Source organism: Aulostomus chinensis, chromosome 4 (genome assembly GCF_037954235.1).
Source record: "Aulostomus chinensis isolate RoL2024-O1b breed Wild chromosome 4, RoL_Achi_v1.0, whole genome shotgun sequence".
NCBI classification, from domain to species: domain Eukaryota; kingdom Metazoa; phylum Chordata; class Actinopteri; order Syngnathiformes; family Aulostomidae; genus Aulostomus; species Aulostomus chinensis.
Window position 1 is genome coordinate 1876307 of NC_141323.1, and position 17429 is coordinate 1893735.

General features: G+C 40.4%; 1 protein-coding gene across 2 annotated transcripts in view; it reads left to right on the plus strand.

Annotated features, from left to right (window-relative positions):
• Positions 1–10871: 10871 nt before the first annotated feature.
• Positions 10872–17429, plus strand: part of slc38a4 (solute carrier family 38 member 4) — a 47128-nt gene continuing 40570 nt past the window's right edge. For both annotated transcript variants that reach the window (XM_086201002.1, XM_086201004.1), the window contains exon 1: positions 10872–11013. The gene's annotated coding sequence lies outside the window, so the exon portion shown is untranslated. The remainder of the gene's footprint in view (positions 11014–17429) is intronic.

The window sequence follows — 17429 nt, forward strand, 5'->3', positions numbered from 1 at the left end:
CCCGACAGCAGGAGAGAAGCAGGCGGCTTCTTTCATGGCCATGTGAATGTCAACAGCAGCTTCAGTCACCTGCCCCTAGACCCATTAGCGTGGAGGGGCCAGAAAAACAGTCTGAAAAACATATTGTGTAATGGCTTATGTAAGCAGCCCCCAAAATTAATAGCTTGGGCAGAGAAGCGGAAGAATTGGGAAATTATGTCGAGGCCTTGCAGTATTGTGTTGTCACCCTGGCATGAGGGGCACAGAGGAGGGCTCAGGGGACAGGAAAGCGTTTCCCTGTCACGCCTAGATAGTTATTCAGACATTTTAGAAGCCTAACAATGTATGGGCCAGTCTACTGCAATAAAGCCATTTGCTAGAGGAACTCTGCAAAGTTAATCATGTTTTCTAATCACATACATGTTTAACTATCCAAAAATGGGTAATGGCCCATGTAAAGGCATTTATCACCTCTGCCAAGAAGGTAGTGTGATCACCAGAGTGTGTTTACTTTCTTGTAATTTAAAAAGACTATTTGCTGGATAGTGATGATTAGGTGGAAAGATAAACACGTGACTAACTTTTGGGGGTGACTAAAATTGTACATTCTGGATCCTCAAGACTGTTCCAGGCCATACGTATAGAGTCCATCTGAAACGGTGGAAAAATGTCCCACTTTGGATCTGTGATTCATTATCGTCTCCCAAAAATCTGACTGCATTTTGATAAAAAAAAGTCGTCAAAGTCTGTGTATTTCATTGGACTGATAAGAGTGAAGCTCCCCGATACGGAACTGTATTGATCCAAGAAACCTATGTTTGGCGATTGCATGGGGAAAAAAAAAAAAATCTACGAACAGATTTTGAGGATACAGTGTTCATATTCTGTATTCACATAACCACCCCGACAGAGGTATGCTCTCTCTCAGTGTTTTCTGTTTTTTTCCATAAATTCTCAAAGGAAAATCTTTCGGAAAAATATGTCACCAGACTGAAAGTAACAGTTTTTGAGTAGTGAAAACGAGCTCTATTCATTAGTTCAGAAAAATAATCCTTATATTGGGGAACATATTTGATATTGGTGACACTGTTACCCTGAAAGCAAAAAAAACCCCACAACCACCATCTTCTGTTTAAAGTCAGTCCCACATTAGTTAGATTAAATTAGAAGGAATATGACTGTGAACTGTCAAGTTATGAGAGTGTTCATGGCAAACTCTGCCTGTATGAAGTCTTACAATGTCAAAGATAGATTTTGCAGGAAATGAAGGTAAAATGTAAACTTTTTTTTTTATAGATAAGGCAAGAAGAGGGTGAAGGCACAAAACCCGGCATGGAATCTGCATAGAAACAATCCTTGATAACACGACAAAAGTTTCACTTCCGACTGATGCAACATCTGCATACTCAGGTGTAATATCACGATGAAGTTATCAAGTGTAGGGGAGCGCCTGCTGTTGTTGTGAAGATTTTGTCTTGGTCTTTATTCGTAAAATTTACAGAAAGTTTTGTTGAAATAACGGAAACTGAACTTTATTTTTTGTGGGGGGATGTTTTTTTATGAAACCATGCAGAAAAGAAATGAGAGCTTTTAATGCTTTTACCTACCTGCAGTAGCAATTACCGCGGTAACCTTACCTGTGGCTGTTTGCTTTCTTAACGTACTGATGTGGACAACAAGAAGCATGTTGTATGCAAACATAAGCAAAATTTGTAGAGTGTTAAAATCAATTCTAGAGACTGATTGAAGGGAAATTTCTCGTATTTTTGCAGCAAATGAGTGAACCTGGCTGGAAGGTGCAACAATTTCTGTCTTATGGAATCAGATCATTTTTCAGGTTAGAAAGCATCTACTTGGATGTCAAATATGTAGGTAAGTCTTATCATTATTACTACATTACCATGTGAAATAAGTTTGGCTTTTCAGTTTGACTACCAGGTCACCATCCTGTGCAGAATCTGTATCTGGCTGTACCTGCTAGCTCTGGTGGTGTACATATTGATAACTGATAGACAATAAATCAGTGTTTGTGAGGTAATGTAGGAGGGCTAGCTCATCAGGACACAGGAATAAGGTGGGGCGACATTGTTTCTCTTCAGACTGCATTGTATTCTAGCTCTAGCTCATCATCAAGTCTGGAATAACATCCATCCCATCCATCCATTGTCTTCCACTTATTCCTCTTAAGGGCGCGGGGGGGCTGGAGCCTCTCCCAGCGTCTACGGGCGAGAGGCGGGGTTCACCCTGGACAGGTCACCAGTCGCCAGTCCATCGCAGGGCCAACATAGAGAGACACACTCACACTCATACCTAGGGTCAGTTTAGAGTATCAATCAGCCTAGTCCCCATTTGCATGTCTTTGGACGGTGGGAAGAAGCCAGAGTACCAGAGAGAACCCACGCAGGCACGGGGAGAACATGGAGACTCCACACAGAAAGATCCTGTGCCCGAGCCGGGACTCAAACCCGGAACCTTCTTGCTGTGAGGCAACGGTGCTAACCACTGCACCACCGTGCAGCCCTGGAATAACATATGAATTCAAAATATAAGCCCACATTTATAATCTGACAAACAAAATATTCAATTCTATTTATTGAGGCAGGTCACCCAGCAAATGAGGTACCATGGTGCTTTCTGCTGGTTGGAGAAAACATGTAGTTTTTCATTGCGTAATGGTGGCAGTCAGCCTGCAAGGGACATTTCTTACCCTGTAGAGCCTGATTGATCCCTTGCAACAGTAGTACAGACAGCATTACTGTATACACACATTGTGACAGCATACACAGGACGTGCGCCCTTTATAGTCAGAGAACTTTATGCAATCTGTGTATAATTTCATGAAGGTACTCCAAAGGTTGAACTGCAGTCATCAATAATATTCTTACTCAAATTCAAAACATTACGTTTGAAAACCATACAGTGATTTTAATATTGATGAAGTATGTACAGTTGGCATTCAGGCACCTGGACCTGGAATGAATCCTAAAAGCTGGAAATAAGCTAGCATTGTGTAATGTCCCGTTCCCTCAAGCCAGTGGGTTATTGTTTAAATGCATGCCTGCAAAAGAGCACTTGCTAAAGACGACTGCATGTTCAGTGGTTTGTTGTTGTCAGGAAGTGATGTATCTGTGGTGTAGCTTGTTCTTAGCATGTTAGCTTTGTACTTCAAGCAGTTCCATTTATACACCAAAAAATATTAGAAATGGCGTGAAGGTTGTGTTGCAGCTGTTATGCTGATGCGATTCAACATTGCTTTATGTACATAATGTTCATCATGGCAAAGGCACTGATGTCAATTTTGTTTTCATTTTTAAGCTAACTGAACATCATGGTTACCTCACACTGCTAGCATGACATGTGCACTTTGTGTTCCGTGAAACTTCACCTGAGAATAAATCCACCTGGTTGATATTCACTCATGACAAACAAATAAGCCAATATCGTTCAGGGTGAATAGTGTCCATCGGTCCGCGCTCAATTTCTGGAGGGCTTTGAGTACACCAGCACTGCACTGCATTTTCGCTTACTTCTTTGTGCAGAGGCACTGGGGCAATCAAAATGTTAATTGTTTAGTACAGAAATATGCAATTTCGGACACTGCTATGGATTCCACTTCCTTTCTGAGTTCACAGTCTATTTTTGGACTCTCTTGGTTCTCAAAAAATATCCATCTGGATAAACATCTGTAAGAGGTGAGGAGTCTTTGAAGGGGGGTCTGTGAATTTCCGCTCAAGCAGATGCAAGGCTTTTTATTCTAAATACAGCAGACAGATGTTGGGTATAACAAAAACACACACACTGGCTGTGAGCATGGGCCCTCCTGTGCTGTTAGTCAATTGAACAGCTCATAACAAGTTGACATGAACTTCAGCAAAACACAGATGTGGTTATTATCCCAAATTAAAATTGTGTGTGTGTGTGTGTGTGTGTGTGTGTGTGTGTGTGTGTGTGTGTGTGTGTGTGTGTGTGTGTGTGTGTGTGTGTTTTGGGGTAATTTTTCTTGGCTGATTTATTTTATTTGCATGGCAGCTTACTTACAACAGGCAACCATATCTAATAGAAATATGAAGAATAACGTAGAATTTGATATAATAATATAATATGCTCTGGGCAGCGATGAACATTGTTTTGTAGGTTGTAAAACTTTTTCATAGTTATTCACTGGCTACAGCTTCCTGATGTGGCATTTATCATTGTAATCTAATGTTTTATGATGTGGTAATATATTTTAGGCATAAAAAAAATCTCTGTGGGAGAGGTTCAGTTTGTAATTTGGTGTTCTAAACAGGACTTGAACCTCGCCTTGAACACAAGTTTGTTGGTCAGGTGACTCTGTTGAACTATTTCATTTTGTTTGTCTACAACAAAAAAAGATCCCAATTGATTTTCGTCAGCACATTGCATGCCACCTACTCGCAATCCAGTAACAAGAGTTCATGGTCACCTCATGGGTTGCCCTGGAAACATAGGTTCCCAAGAACTTAATATTTTCATCCAAAATTTATACCTGAGGTTGCACTCTGACGAGTTGGTGGAATAAGAAGTCTTCCATCCGTCATACAATTCAAAAGAAAAAAAAACTTCTATGTGCTTGTGTCATTATTGGGCCGATTACCTAACGAGAGCTTTGTTTGACTTGTTTGCTCAATAGGAGCTATCCCACAGTAACAAGTACGTTCCAGTCTGAAGTTTATGTAATATTTGTGAGTATTACGTGTTCAACTGTGTTTGATCAGAGCGGATGGGACGGCAGCCACTGATTCGGTTACATGTCACTGAGCCGTGTTTTTTTAACTCTTAATTTACTCTAAAGAACGCTTATAGGACAAAGTTAGACTTTAATGGTTCCATGAAATGGAAAAATACATTTTCCTTTTCGACCTGTGTTCCCATGAATATCTCTTGATATACCATGTCGTCTAAGATAATAATTTTAATGCCCCTCCCCCATTGTCAAATGATGCGCTGCAGCACCCCCAATTTTTTTTTTCCACATAGACTTGTGTTAACTCGGTGGAAGACGATGCTGAAAAATGGTGGACAAATCGTCAAACAACCCCAACAACATAGCTGGTCTCACGATGATAGTGTGATCCTTTAGGTCTGATTACCTTTAGGAAGTCTGAAGGGGGAATGAAAAATATTTCACACCATTTAATATCTCATTGAAGTTAGTAGAAGCAAAACCAGAAGGAAGTAGCTTTGCACTGTTGTAGTTAAAGCTATTTGGTCTGTAACAACTGGAAAGTCTACAGGGGCATCGGACAAAAATATTTAACACGATTTGATGTTAGCAGAGGGATAACTGGGAGTAGCTGCCCTGGCTACAAAACTGTGGATAAATTGTTTTGTGAAATGATTATTTTCAATTTGATCCATTTTAATCTGATAACAACTGAAAAGTCTGAGACGGTGCAAAACTCACCTTATGCACATTCACCAATATTGGCTGATGTGAAAATTATTTAGAATCCACCACAAGTTCCTCCTTTCATGTTTTTTGACCAGAAACATAAATACTTGGAAGCAAATAGCTCTCTGACTTTTGTTTCTCTGAGCAAATTTAGCTCTTCTTACTCAATCTTTGGCTTGCTGATATCGTTGTCGATGCTCGTTAAGAGCGATGTGACTCATTCTTGCTTTTTTTTTTTAATCTGACTAGTCAGCAAATGGTTAAATAAAGTCTGAGATAACAAATCTTGTTTAACAAAAGTCTGAATTTACAAAGGAGCCTCCCTCCTTTATACTTAGACATGATGGGAATTCATGATTATATCTTTGTGGAGAGGCAATAACGTGCAGTTTGAATGGAAAAAAAGTAAAATGGAGACTTTTGAAAGGAATGGAAGGATCAGTATAATCTTCTATCAGATGGCTGGAGGCACCGTCTTTGCCTCAAGGTCAAACATAACATAAATGAAGAACTAATCAAAGTTTATTGGTTCCATTATCTTTACTGCTGAAGGTTAAAGGGCTTAAGGGTAGGGACTGTGTCCAGGAGACACTTACATTCATGCACGTGAGGACTCTTAAGTTTACTTCTTCAGGTCATTTCAGTCTTGGGACATACTGTTTCTATTAATGTGATTTCAGTCACATTTTTATGTTTTATATTATTCAAGTTCAAGTCCATTTAAAGCTGCAAGTAGCGATGAACAGGCCTTCGCACCCTCGTGCACGTCCAAGTGCAGCGCAGTCGAAGGGCTTATGTCATGGGTATGTAGATCTTTTCAGACCTGGGCTGACAGCTCTGACTTTATCCACCCACATTACAAATTTACTTAGAACTGTCTGGTACTCTGGCTTCCTCCCACAGCCCAAAGACATCAAGAGGGGACGAGGCTGATTGATACTCTAAATTGATCGTAGGTATGACTGTGAGTGTGAATGGTTGTCTGTCTCTCTGTGTTGGCCCTGCGATGGACCGGTGACCTGTCCAGGGTGAACCCCGCCTCACGCCCGAAAACTGTTGGGATAGGCTCCAGCCCCCCCGTGACCCTCAACAGGATAAGCGAAAAATGGATGGATGAATGGATGGATGGACGGATGGATCGGTAAACCTAACAGGAGTTCATGCTACACAGATGAAAACACCTCATGGTGCAGTGACCAAGTGGCAGTGGCTGTTAAACCGGCTGCTTTTATGAGCTTGCATGAAGACATACTACGCAATGTGGCACCGCAACTGTCGGGGCTCACAGAATCCAAACCATTTGAGTTATAACAAAGTTTTTCACAACCTTTGCTCAGCACAGTGTCATAAATCATGTATTAAAGTTTGAAGCTGATACCATCAGCGCCCTAGGAGGAGATAGCATTTGTTTGGGGTCCAAAATTGGCACAATCCTACTTTTATGTGCATATTGTGGACTTTCTGTTTAGGTCAGAGGTGTCTGTATATGATTTGTAGGTCTTGATGAGATGAATAATTGAGTTTTGGTTTGATCCCTCTATGCCATTCCTATGAGCCATGGCGCCACTTTTTGGATACATAGGTGGTGTTCTGGAGCACTTTGGGTGTTAATTTGTACATTTTATCAAATTTTTCACTAGCCCTGATGAGCATGCCAAATTTGGTGAGTTTTTGAGCATGTTTAGGGGTCAAATTGAAGTCGTAAGTGGCAGAAAAGAAATAAAGAAAGACAGAAAGAAAGAAACCGAACAGATACAATAGGGTCTCTGCCCCCTTTTTGGCTCAGGCCCTAACTATTAACTTAATGATCATGTCTACCTAATACACCCTTGTTTTCAGCATCACAATAATATGCAGGAACTTAGAGCAAATAGCACAAACTACAATATAGACCTGAAGCTTAAGTGAAACATTTTTACGTAGAAATGAATGTCCCTTACATTGAAGCCCTCGGCAAATTAGTTCTGACAGGCTTATCATTTGCATTTCACAGTATATCGAGTTTGAGTGTGTGGCAACATTCTCATGCTGCCTGGTGAATGGACTCCATTGGATCTATGGGAATGTACACTATAAATAATTAGCTTTCTGCTCATTGAATGTGGGTGAATAATTAAATTGTGCAGGTCCTCTAGAAATGTTATCAAACCATATAGATCAAATTTTCGTGGTGAAATTAATCATTTCACAGGGGTTATGTGATGTTCAAACATTCACCCTACATTTAACTACCGTTAACTGTTATAGTCCCTACAATGCAGCAAACAGTTAGTGGTAATAACTGTCACTGCCAGAAGATGGAGACAAATGTGCTGCACGACTGCTTTAACAGAAAAATTCTACACTAATCAATCTCAGCAGTTTGGTAAATTTGTGATTCCATCAACTTGTTACACAGTAACTATATTAATTCAATATGCATGCTGACTTGTATTAAAAAAAAAACATTCATGTAATAAAAGAAATTGACAAAAAAATTGTGTTTTAGCTGATTTGTATATTTAGTAAATGAGTCTCATGTGGTTGTTTTCAGTATTCAGCAGAGTTTTCTGAGAGAGGGAAATGCCACAGTACTTTAACAGATGCATCTGGGAAGGATTGAGTGTTTCTTGTATGTTTTACCAAATGTAAATCCAGATATTTTAGACCTGTCCTAATGAGCTGAAGAAGTGTGTCATACCAGCGCTAAATATGATGAGAAGTAAATCTTTCTCTCGATCAACTTGCACTGGCTAAAGGTCATTCCAAGGTATCTCAGCAGGGGACGGAGTACTTTTCAATCTTGTTTAAGTTTGAATGACACATTGTAACTTTTACAAATCACGATTCCCAACTGAGTGAGCCAACAACTCAGCCTGACACTGCCAGACTAAAGTGCACCTGCCAGAACAAATAAAACATGACCTAGCACAATCCTCTGTTCTCCATGATAACTGCAGACCGTTCATCTGCATTTTTTGGAGCTAATAAAGCTATCTTCTGAATGAAAATGCACCAAAGAAAACCATGAAGTAGACAGGAAAAAGTCAGCCGGTGTCAGTGGGTCTCAGTTCCATAATGTACGCTCAAAAGGGGAGGGGAGGAAAGCAAATAATTCCCCAAAAGTTGGTGTGTTCTTTTAAAAAAATAAGATGGGGAGAGAAGAATGTTGTATTTTTGAACATTGCTGTTTTCTACATAGTTGTCCATTGACATAATATTATAATGCATTGAAAATAAACAGTGCAAAAGAATCAATTTTTCTGACTTGAAAAATGATACTTTGAACATTAACATGAGAATTAGTTCTTGTGGCTAATTAATATGACTTGAAAAGATAATTTTTCAATGAATGTTGGACTGTGAATGGATCAGAGGTAGGTGGACAAAAATGGATCACCCCTGTTCCACTCACACAGTGTGCTCTGCTTCCACCAAGGATTCAGGTTCCAATATTTTGCCATTGCTCCAGTATTGTTTCCTCTCACTGATGTCGCCAATGTGGGCGGGCTCAGGGGTAGAGTGGCCGTCTAGCAACAGAAGGGTCGCTGGGTCGATCCTCGACCCCGGTGACCATGTCGAAGTGTCCTTGAGCAAGATACTGAACCCATAATTGCTCCTGATGAGTAGGTTGGTGCCTTGCACGGTAGCCTCCACCATCAGTGTGTGAGTGAGTGTGTGTGTGAATGAGATGACACTGTAACGCGCTTTGAGTGCCGCTAAGGTAGAAAAGCGCTATATAAAATTGAGTCCATTTACCATCCCTCCCTTTTATCCAACGTCCTGAAGTGTTTTGTCCTCATGACATCACTACGTTTGTTGCAAGTGCAGCAAGTTCCTGTTGCATGTATTGCAAAAAAAACCCCAATCCTCTTCAAAGTAGAACACTAATGAAGACAAGCATACTGCTGTGAGGTCCTGCTGTGTCACTGCAAGCTCAGAGATCACCTTTCTCTCTGTCACATACATTTACAGCCAGTTGAGCCAAGTGTTACACAATTCGGACATACAGTTCCGAAACAGCTAATCCCTCAGTGTCACAAATGGAGCTCCGAATCACAGTGGTGATACCTACTGATGAGGTTACAAGGAACACACAGGGATGAACAGTCCCATTGCTGCGTCTTGTGGTGACCTTGAATGCCCCCCCCCCCCCCCCCCCCCAAACTGACCTGTAAAATAAACTGATTTATCTGCTGGAGTATCTAATGACTGTCAGCTGAAGGAGGCCTGCTCTCATGTGAGATACTTTGATGGAGTCTGAACATGAGCCAGCTTATCTCTTGCATGCAACGTGGGTTATATGTAGAAGCTCGTTCAACTGAGTAATGGTGAATTATACTGGTATAATGCAGTTGCAATGAGAGGGCAACCCAAGAAACTGTCAGAAAGGAAACACTCAATCAAGGGGAAACTTGGTAGAGACCACGAACTGATGATCAGGATTGCTCTGCTTGAGTTCTCTGTTCAACTAATTGATCAATTGAATATTCATTGCTGCTAAAATAATAAGAGAGCAGCATTTAAATAATTAAATTTTTCCATTCTATTTTATTTGAATCCATCAAAAAGCATCAATTTCATCCCATATACTCACTCTTCTCTCCATTTCATCCATATTTCTCTCATACTGCCACATGATTAGACAGGAAGAATCACACACAGCTTGTTTGCGACTGTTTCTTTCTTTTTTCAAATCATTATTGATGGTGTATTATTTCATAAACATTTTTGCTCACAAACAAAATTAAACTGCACCTTGTTATTCATTTTTTTCATCTCTATTTTTGTCCAATTTCATTTTTCCCCTATCGGAAAAATAAGCAGCATTAAACAAATACATATAATACATGAATATTTTTTATTATTTGTTATTACTGTTTTTATTGTTATATCGTATTATTTTTTTATTTTCATGTTATTTATTTATGAGGGTCTTTGTTTCAATTTTTGCAAGGCTTCTCCTGGTCGCCTCCCTTAATGGCTCCACCCTTTTTTTAATTTATGCATAGGAAAGGGAACAAGACTTATTTACCACGCTGTTACATAACTAACCAACACATTCTAAGTTCAGTGTTTCAGATTTGAACAATGGTAATCAAATCAATAAAACAATTAGTGCAATATTTACTCTTGCACTTTTTAAAAAGATCATTAGGTCAATTGATGTTTCAAATCTCTACTTGCTCCTAAAACATCATTGCAGCGGAAGGAGGTCGGGTTTAACAACAAGGTGGCCAGCAATTTAAACAAAAAACGGGTCACTAAAAATCTCACAATCATAAAAAAAAACATTTCTTTCTTTTAGCCTTTATCCTGTATTTTAATACGTACGCTGATTAGAATATCTGGAGATAAGAGAGGAACCTCAATGGACTAAACCACACTACTGTCAAGCAGCAAGGGGTGGTGCTCTTGGCGATCTTTTTTTTTTTTTTTTTCCTTTTTTTGACCTAGAGAGGGGGGTCATTACAAGAACAAGGAGCCCCCCAGCAATGTAACACGACGCTCCAGGAGTTGCCATCATCACATGGCAGATGGAAATTTCCACTGAGTCCTTGCTTGTTAAATGGGAGAGGTCTCCATCTCTAGATTTCACTAGTCCGCCTCCTCCTCCGCCAGCTGCAACACTTCATCACTAGGTGAGACCTCTTAACACATATCTGATTTTTACTTTTACTCCTTCAGTGCTTCATGGGATTAGCTCTTTCATTCTCTTCCTCCATGTGCTACTCTGGAAACGGATTATCCAATTCGGATTATTTATCTGACTGCTCCTGCAAGGTTTAAGCATAATTCTAAGACATAAAAGACGGTTTGCATGAGAGCAACAGGGTTCTGAAGCTTTGTCTCTATCTTTCCATGCATGTTAGTTCACCTTCTCCAAACCAAGTGAAGCTCTGGAGCAGCGCTTCCTGCAGGGTGTTGCCTCCACAGAAAGCAGCGCCAACACGCGCGTCTTTATTTGTAAGAAATGTTTTTACGCGCACATTGATGAGTGAGAACACAAGTGAGTGACGCAATAAAGAGAAACACACACGACACGACACACACGCATGTTCAACTACTGTTATTCAGTTGTCTTAAAAAGTACATTTTCCTTTACTACGTTCTTGCGTGCGCTTACTGGGAGAAAACACAAAGGCGAGCATCGTGTGTGTCCTGGTTTCATTGAGGATGTGTGTGTGCGCGCGCGTGTGTGTGAATCAATTAAACTAAGTGCCGTTGTCTGTTGTTGATAGATCGAGATAAGCAATGGAATATGAATCGTGGGTTTATGTAACAGCAGACAGTAGCACGCTGAGTGCCTCACTGAGAGCTCATAACTGTTATGGCTGCAGGCACTGGAGCAAACTGTTGCCAAGCTGCTTCTGCTGTTGCTACTGCTGGATCACTATTACTGTCTTTTGGCATCACTTTAACTTGACTAGGTAATAGTAAAAATTTCAGTGTTTGTATAGGACAATTTCCACAGAATAATGTCTTTTTCACCCCCTCTCTTACCTTGATTGTAAAATCTAAGCTATCCTCATTTCGATTCTGTTGGATTTCAAAATAACAGCTGAATCATGTGGGATTTCCCATGATATATTTTAATTTTCGGTGCTCTTAATACTCATTTTTACCCATTCCTTGTGTTACATCAGCTTTAAGTGATTTTAAGCAACACACCCAAACCCTGAGCACATACTGCAGAGTGACAGTAAAAACAAAGATTCAGCCAGGAAAACCAGGCTAAAGTACTCACATTCGTCATTCAAGTAACACAGATACTTGAGGAAAAGAAAGACTGGTAAAAGTAGCAGCAATGATTCAGCCTATTTGCTGAGCTGGTTGTACTCGAAAAGCTTTAAAATAGCATTGTCCTTTTTGGAAACCTATTCTTCTCCAGCACAAACTACACGAGATACATTTCTCCACAGGCGCATGTCAGTAGCTCTTCTCTATTCTTCTTTTTCAACTTTTAGCTGATTTTTTCCCCTTTTTCCTTCATACATTTTGGCAAGTGGCAACTAATGTTTACATGTTAAAGAGTGATCAGGTACTCTGCCCTCTATTTTATGACAGTAACTAAGTATTTTTGTTCTTTGCTACTTCCTATCTCTAGGGTAAATTAAGTCTCTGCCATTGCCTGTCTGACTACCGTATATAACCTATTACCACAGAGCCCCTCAGCGTGAGGTTTCACAGTCAGACTAACATACATAGATAATACGCTTAGGAATCAAATGACTCTGGCATGTTTGTGCTGCAGCAGGCCCCCAATTGGCGTGGCGTTCTGCACAAGTTCCATAGGATCTGCTTCAGTGTGTAACCTAAAAGAGGAACTGCTTTCTGGTTCTGGAAACCTGACTAAACAAGAAGTATAATAGAAAGAAACAATTTTACTATTTTACCTTTCTTGAATAATATCAAGAGTGCAGGAGAAATGAAGAAAACTCACAAACTTTTATGTCTGAAGTCAGTTTATGTATCTTCCGGTTTAAAGACACATGTCTGTAAAATGGAATTATCTCGGAATGATTGACTAACTGCTCATTTACTGCATTCATGAACAACTGGAACGTGGGAAACTTCTGTGTTGGAGGTTGTATGAATGCAGACACTAACAAGGTGCAACCATCCTCCATGCTCGCTTACAGCTAATGAGGAGGTTCCATAAAGTTTCTTTTCAAGAACTGAATAAGAAATTATGGAAAATGAAGCAGCAGAAGGATCTACACCCTATCATGAAATTTATGGCACGGGATGCTCATGTACTTGCAGAGAATTAAAGTATAACCACAGACAGCATCTTTAATAATGCAGCAAAATGTAAAATGAATCATTACTCCACATTAACTTCTTAAACCCATTGTACAAAGATTGCAGTGCTGCTGTTGAGAAGAACACATCCTTAAGCTGCTTTGCTCGTTTACTCTGAATTAATGAAGCTAGTATCATGACCTCCTCGTGTGTCTGTGTAGTTGTTGCTCCAGTGGTCTGAAGCCATGATAAGATGAGTTGTGCCAATGATGACCATCTCCCCAGTCTGGCCACACTGCGTCTGAGTTGCCTCAACACGGGTTGTGGCGATGTCTTCTCACTGCTGTCGAAACCCTGACGCCCCACTTCTCTGCTCAAACAAGCGAATGTTGTAAGACTCAACCCAACTCAGGTCTGTGCTGGAGACCAGAGAAAAATACTTTTAAAGCCCAGTTCACACTACACAATTTTAGGCGTCGGTGACTTCCCTCCCCCAAATCGGGGTGAGGCACTAACGGCTGCCGCGACAAAAGTAACGAGGTGTCAACAGCTTGAAGACAATGGACTGGGAGGTCGCATGTGACGTCGGCGATCTCTTATCAACTGCCTGCATGAAATAAAATCCTGGATGACCACCAACCTGCTCCAACTCAACAGCCAGAAAACAGAAGTCATTGCCATTGCTCCTAACTCTCGGATCTCGTTGCGGATCTTGTCCTCTCAGTGGATGGTGTCTCCACCTCTCTGTCCACGGAAGTCCGCAACTTTGGTGTCATCCTGGACTCAACCCTTTCATTTGATTCACACATTAATTCTGTCACCAAATCTTCCCTCTTCCACCTCAGAAACATCTCCAGACTCTGGCCATCACTCTCTGATTCTGTTGCTGAAACCCTCATACACACCTTCATCACCTCACTTCTGGACTATTGTAATGCCATCCTCCATGGGATCACCAATAAAACTCTGGACAGGCTTCAACATGTGCATGTGTGGTTCTCACCCACACCAAACCCTGGCAGCACATCACCCCCACCCTCAAACAGTTGCACTGGCTCTCCGTCAAATACCGGATTATCTTCAAACTCGTCATCCTCACCTACAAATCTTTGCATGCACTGGCCCTTCAGTTTATAACTGACCTCTTTCATGTTCACCATCCCTCACGGAACCTGCGGTCTGCTAACCTCGGTCTCCTCACTGTCCCCCGCACAAGTAGATGCTCCTTTGGGAGCAGGGCTTTCAGTGTGGCAGCTCCCACTCTGTGGAACTTACTCCCAATACATCTCCGCCAGGCCCAAACCCTGGAATCCTTTAAATCTTTGTTGAAGAGGCACTTGTTCTCCCAGGCCTTCGCCTGTTAAATTTGTTGTCTTCTTGTTTATTTTTGTGTTTGTGTTATTGTTAAGCGTCCTTGGGTGTGGTGAAAGGCGCTATATAAATTGAAATTATTATTATTATCATTATTATTGCTTTTAGAACTCCTTACTGAGTCTTTCTCTGTGGTTTGAAGCTCAGATTTTCTGTGCCCCTGTATCACAATTTAAAAAAAAATTGAGTGATTTTACTTTATAATATTTGTCGCTTACTAAATATGTATCTGCCATTTTAGAAACACTCTTTGGGAAATGTACTTATTTGCCATCCTCCCCAGTGTCAGAGCCTCCTCTCTGTGGGCATTAAGGAGCTGATGGCATGTTCAATTTACCTTGGAACTTTGAACGGGGAGTGACATCGTACTTGAGTTGACCACATTCCAGTATAATACTGGGCAAGGGTTAAAAAAAAAAAAACACTCTTGACAGCACCACTCTTATGGGTTTTTGCACTTACAGCAATTGTAGCAACATTTCAACAGAAATTCTAACTTCTTAGATCAAATCTAAAACAGCATTAGACCACCAGAGACTAGCTGACCACCATTTAGCGAAGCACAATGAAATGTAGATGGGAGCTTGAGAATATTTAGAGTTTCCCCATCAAAAATCATCAACTAACTAAGGCTTGGCTGATTGGATGAACCAGTTGGTCATATGTGGCGCGACTGTAAACGTGCGTCAGACTGGAATGATTATTGTTTGTTTGTTGCTCAAACAAAAGTGTTTGTGGATAACTGGTTGTAGGAAATGATGAAGGGATGTGGATAATACTTGATGATGCCATTGAGAATTTATCGTGTTTTTGCTGTTGGTTATAGTTGGTGGCTACTGAGCACTATAAGCTTCAACCTAAATATACATGGCTGGCTCCCTCTGCAAAATATACTTAGTGAGCTCAAACACCTGTTTGTGGTTGCTTGAAATTACACTTTTAGTTTGAAGTATGGTTTTACACACTTATGAGCAGGTAGCCTGGCTGTAATGGTAATGAAAATACCTGTCATACCGGTGCTGATGTGCTGAGTCAAACAGGGCCCAGCCAAGCCAGCACATGAGTATGGAAAAGCCCTGATGTAGATCACAGCCTCCTGGGGTTGGAGTGCCGCTGGTGCTGACTGATGTAACGAGGAGTGTGAATGAACTGTGAGAAGTGTCATTTTCAAAGAAGTGGATATCACTTACACAAAGACAGAGTAAAGCTGTGTAATAAAGGGTGTGTGGCGTATTTCCAAAGCTCTGTCATCACATTCAATTGAAACTTTAACATGCGGCACGCTCAACCTAAAGGGGACATGTTTTTATTGCAGTAACTGGCGATGTGCATTGAGGACACATGCAGGGACATACCTGTAATATGCTTGCAGGGAAATTCCCTGTCTTCTTTTCTCCCACCACATGGTGGTAAAAGGTCAGAGGTCAGCAGCAGGGGCTCAGCAGCTTGCTTACGATCCCATAAACATAAAGGGATGTTTGCAGACACAGCTGCTTGAACACTTTGTTCACACTACAAAATGCTTTACGGATTACGACTGCTGTTTACATCAGGAAAGTTAAGTTTAGCAAAGCCTCTGAAAGAGTCTAAATTATTTTTTTGTAAGAAAAAAAAAGATTTATCAGCCATAAATTGGTATGGGCTGATATTTACTTTAACATTTCAGTGACGAGGAGAGCATTTGATGATTGGATGTCAGAGAAGGTTAAAGTTATATAATTACATTTTTTTTTCTCAGTCTCCATTTGCTTTAAGCTAAATATACATGGCTGGTTATTTCTGCAGCGGGGAAGAAAAATGTCTTCCATATCTCAAGATACTTTTATGTGAGTCTCCAAAAGGCTGAATTACTGTTTGGATGAATCGTTGGTTGAACGTTGGCACAGTGAGCATACCGTATACTTTGTAATTTATACTGAATTACTGTTTTTGGACACAGAATTATCTGAAATCAATCTGTTTCGATTTAAATTATTTTGTTTTAGTGTTTTACTAAATGCAAAAATTTAATAGGAAAGTGAGCTATTTGGAATTTGGCAATGTCTTTACACCCTGTCAGTGCAGTCATCTGATATCTTGAAATAAGCAGTCAGAAGAGTCCTGTGTGTCATATTTGTACTGGTCAATTTGAATGGACACACTCTTCCTTACATGAGTAGATTGATCTTGAAATTTAGTGTTCAGTTGAAGTGGAACGCTGCACCATGCTTGACATCTATGATATCTTTGTGCAGGTGACTTTACATGCTGAGACACTTGGACAAAAGTAAGGGCTGTATGCTCTCAAATTACACTTGGACTAGCGTTTTCATGCTGGACAAAAAATAGCACAGGTTGAGCTTCCTGAATTTTGACTGTTCAAAGTAAGACATCTACTTTGGCACTTCGACATAAAATGAAATTTAAAAAAAATCTGACTTCTGTGTTCACACTCCTCCAACTCAAGTCGAGGAAAAAAAACCCCTTGAGCTTGTTAAAAGTTTTTACAAGTCATGATGCCGCGGTCGTCATCAGCACACAAGAGCTTGCAGATCAATACAGATTAAATAAGCGGAGAGTGGATCTGACAAGAACAGGTCACAAACAAGGTTAGGACACACCAAGCTTATGTACAAAAGGCCAATACTGTGTTTGCTCAAGGTGAACTGGCTTCTAAATCACATGACAATGATGATGTCAGAGTTTTTGTCAATATTTTCTTTTTGGTCTCTGACATTTGAACTTCTTGAGGTTTGTTGTTCATCTGTCAGATATTCTGATTCAGACTAATGCAACTGTTCTTTAGACATTACAGTAGCAAAATATAAAACTTGATATGAAGTTGGAACACATCCTCAGAGCTGTCCACTTAACTCACCCAAGAATGTGTATTTTACGTTTCAGGTATTAAAAAAAAAAAAAAAAAAGATCAATGATGTTTTGTTTTGCTCCTCCTGCAATG